Consider the following 4,617-nt stretch of genomic DNA (forward strand, 5'->3'; position numbering starts at 1 on the left):
GGAGTGCCCTAGTCAAGGCAATTAATTGGGCCTTTTGTGAGGAGGTTCCCATTGGCAGGCGGGTTCCTTTGACTGTGTTAGTGGAAGTGACTACTGCAGACAATGCCTGGCGGTTTCCTGAATTGTCTATAAGGGAACTTCCATCAACTAACAGGGTGAGTTGGGGATCTGTAAGTGGCTGGTCTAGAAGACCCAGTTAGGGTGAGGTTAAAGCCTCTACAGTGTAATTGAAAAATTTAAAAAATGCTGCAAGATTCCTGGCGGCTGCAGCAAGAGCAGGGGCTGTTAGAAGGGCTTCTTGCAGTAGAGAGAATTAGTGATGGCGGGTGGGTAAGAGGTCCTATGGGTGTCTCTCTGGCTGCCTGGTACAAAGGCTTGGCTGTAATGGAAAAGTCAGGGATCCAATGGCAAAAGAACCCTAGCAGGCCCCAAAATGATAGAATTTGAGCCCCCGTGGTTGGAGGCTGTAAATCCCGCAGTGCCTGGACCCTGTCAGAGGTGAGGGTCTTAGACCCCGGGCTAAGTTGAACACCCAGATATTCCACTGTAGGAGAGCACAGATAAGCTTTAGTTGGTGAGAATCGATATCCTAGGGATCTGAGCAAGTTCAGGAGTGCAGAGGTGGCTGTCGGGACAGAGACCATGCAGGCCTGCAGAGAAGGGGGTCGTCCATGTACTGGAACAGCATGCTAGAACCTGCGTCAAAGTTTGAGCGATCTCGAGCCAGAGCTTGGCCAAAGAAATGAGGGCTGTCCTGAAAACCCTGAGGGAGAACAGTCCATGTCAGCTGTCTGGAGGACTGAGAGTCAGGGTCCTCCCAGGTGAAGGCAAAGAGGAAGTAGGGTTAGGGTGTATAGGGACAGTAAAGAAGGCATCTTTTAGGTCCAGAACTGTAAAGTAGGAGACGGTAGGAGGGACGTTAGATAGGAGATTGTAAGGGTTGTTAACCAGGGGGTGAACTGGAATGACCGCCTCATTTATGAGGCTGAGGTCTTGAAACCAAGTCGTACATGCCAGAGGACTTACGCACGGGAAGCATTGGAGTGTTGCAGGGTGAGTGGATAGGAATTAAAAGTCCTTGAGATAGGAGACGGTGATGATAGGCTTAAGGCCTCGGAGGTGGGTTTCAGGAATAGGAAACTGGGGTCTGGAAGGGAAGGACGAAGGGTCTTTAACGCGGACCAGGACTGGCTGGTGGTGAGTAGCAATCACAGAAGTGGAAGTGTCCCATACTTGGGGATCTACTGGATCAGGGGGAGTAGGGACAGAACAGTCTGGGGTAGGAACCTGTGAGGTTTCTCAAAGTGAGAAGAAAGTGTGAGTTAGGAGAGTGGGGGTGGGGCAAAGTGAGTGTGGCCCTGAAGTGGTTGAGAATATCTCAACCCAGTAGAGGTGCAGGGCAAGCAGGTATCACTAGGAAAGAATGAGAGAAAAATTGTCCTGCAAGAATGCAGGGCAGTGGGGAAGAAGGGTCCTATGTACCTCTATAACTGAAATTGATTAGAGGAACGGAAGGCCCGAGTGAGAAGTCAGAACAGAATAGGCATCTCCCATGTCCAAAAGAGAAGCAATGGACTTACCCACTACCTGTAGCAACTACCCTAGGCTCGGAGAGGGCTGTGGGAGTCACCAAGTCTGGGCTGCATCAAGAAGTTGAGAAGTTCGAAGGCTGGCGCAGTCTCACTTGCCGATGTGGTGTGGCATAGAGGACGAGCCAGCATGAAGGCATTGTGATTTCCAGTGTCCAGGTTGCTGGCAGATAGGACATGGCCTCATAGGAGGCCCAGGGCAATATAGTGCCAAATGGCCATTTAGATCACATTTGAAGCAGCCTGTCGGTGAGCTCCACCTGGATGGAACCTTGTGGTTGATTTCCCTTGTCCCACTTCTGGGAGTTCTGGTGGCCTCAGAGCAGCTTCTAAGGATTGAACATGGAGCATTGCCGCCTGTTGCAGCCTTGTCTGTCAGGAAGACTCAGTTGTCTCTTGTCGGGCATTAAAAACTTTAAAGGCCATTTCCACCAATTCCTGCATAGGAGTTTGGGGACCTTTCTCAGCCTTAAACTTTTTTCTAATATCTGGTGCTGACTGAGAAATAAAATGGATAGCCAAGACCATGGCTCCTACTGAGGAATCTGGGTCCAGCCTGGTATACTGAACCATGGCCTCTTGTAATCAATTTAAAAAGATGGCTGGGTTTTTGTCAGCTAGCTGTGTAATCTCTCAAAGTTTGTCAAAATTAACTACTTTTCTTGAGACCATTTCCATACCCTGAAGGAGGCAACGAACGCTTTGGCCAGGTTGGTAGTCCCAGTGTGGTTCTGTGGCTGGCACAGCCACTTCCCACACAGCGACCATACTGTCTACCAGATGAGTCTGGTCTGCATATTGTCTCGCTGCTGTCTGAATTCTACTTAGCTCCTCAGGCGTGAGAGTAGAAGCTTGGATGGCATAGTCGTCCTGCCAGGGTAGATCGTCGGCCCGGGGCAGATAGAGAATCTTTAATACAAGCAGAAGGATTAGCAGAGAAGGAGCCCAGCCACTTTTCTATTTGAGAAAGATCTGGAAGAGAAAAGGGAGCGTGGACTTTAAGAATGCCAGGGAAGGGCAGGGATATGGTGGTATCCGGCATGGGAAGAGATGGGGGGAAGGATTGGGAGGGGTTAACCCAGTGTATAGAAGGCGTAAAAGGGTAGAGAGATATGGGGGGGGGGAGGTGGGTAAGGGGAAAGTTGACCTTGAACTTTTGGTTTGGCTAGGGAGGGAGCAGGTGAGGGTGGGTACTGAGAAGAATGTGGAGAGTGTTGCTTCACAGGCGGGGGGGGGGGGGGGGGGGGGGGGGGGGGATTGGGTAGTGAGGGTTAGAGGGAGTGGGGGAGGGGCCAGTGCCTCTGGCTGCTCGGTCAAGGCTGTACTATCTGGATCCCAATTCCCAGATGGCCAGGAATGTGGAGGTGCTGTGATCCTGGCAACCAAAACAGATGTTTTAAGACACTGGCTACTGAGGAAGGGGCGAGAGCACAGTGCCCAAAAACCATGGACGTAGGAGAGCTCTGTCCATTTGTTCCCCTGGCGACAAAAATTTTCTAGGTCTTGGTGGATAGTAAACTCAAGGCTTCCCTCTGGTGGCCATCACATCCCATTGTCAAGATCGTATGAGGCTAAATCTTAGGGAATAGAGAAATTAGCGGCTCGGGACAGATTATACTGGACAGTCTCAATTTATAAAGATTTTGTAAGAGGCAGCCCAGGGGCGATAACGGATCTGGCTTTGAATTGCAAGCGCCCATTTTAAAAGTCTATGTCCAATTGTGTGGCTCAAGTCTATCACAGTGCATCCACTGAAATAACTCTTGGGCCAAAGTGGGGCTGTGAACATTGAATGTCAGGCATCCCTGGACAAACAAAACTCACCTCAGCGAAAGTCTTAGCTTTCACCACGTGGGACATGCTTTTGACCCAGACGGACCGCTTCTTCAGCAAAAGCCTGAAAATCAAGAAAGGGGTCCCCCAAAATCCCACTAGCATAGGCAAGAAAAAAGGGACTCACCAAGACAAAGCTGATCTAGCCTGGGAGCCGGTTTTAGCCTGGCAGAGAGCACGGGGAATAAGGGTGTTCCCAACAGGTAGCTGTGGGTCTGCGGGAAAAATAACCCCTTGTTGGGATGTCCAAGATGTTAGGAATATTTCCTACTGAGCCACTCCGCCAATATAAAATAATCCAAATCAAACAAAATCAGACCAAATTAAAAGATATCCAGGTTTTATTAGACACCTGGGTTCCTGGGTAGTTCTGAGGGGAAATGGGAAGCCACCAACGCGACCACGAAGAGGAAGAGGGAAAACCATGTGTTTAGTTTCTGGGGAGCAGTTTAAATAGCGTGTGGGAGTGGTCTTGACCTTTCCTGGGGAGGGGTCAAGGTTTGGTGGGCACAGGGGAGCGGCATCCAAAGATGGAGGCCGAGGCTGGGACTACACCCTCCCCATGCTTTTATAAGTAACTCCCATAAAACGCTTTGGTTCACCAAACTGGGAGGTGGGATCTGGGCTTGGATCTGCTCATGGTTCCAGTTCCGTATCCGGATGGAACAGATGTCTGCTCACGTCTCCCCAGGCACAGGGTCACAAACAACTAGCAAGAGGGACACGACTCTCCACATACCGTAAGTCCCACACAGCAGCAACAGGAACAAGGGTCCACACCACAGCACACACCAGCAAATCCCCAACACCCACATACAGTGCTGGGTGTGGGTGCTGCTGAGTCTCTAATCTCAGTGCTGGGCGGCAAGCAGGCACTGGGGGATCACTAGGTTCACTGGCAACCAGCCTCCACCCGTGCCTATAAGGGCCTCTGTCTCATGGGAGAAGGCTGAGTGTGATTCAGTAGGATCTTGTTTTTGTACACACACACACACATGCACACACATATCCCCACATCTATATGCACATACATACATTCACACACATACACACACACACATTCACCCCCACACACACATCCACACACATATACACACATCCACATAGCCACACACATCCACACACACATCCACTCCACATCCACACACACACATGCACATCCACACATCCATATGTGGACCCAGACGCATAAGCA

The sequence above is a fragment of the Myodes glareolus genome, chromosome 9 (assembly GCF_982192425.1).
Source record: "Myodes glareolus chromosome 9, mMyoGla1.1, whole genome shotgun sequence".
In the NCBI taxonomy this organism is placed as follows: Eukaryota; Metazoa; Chordata; class Mammalia; order Rodentia; family Cricetidae; genus Myodes; species Myodes glareolus.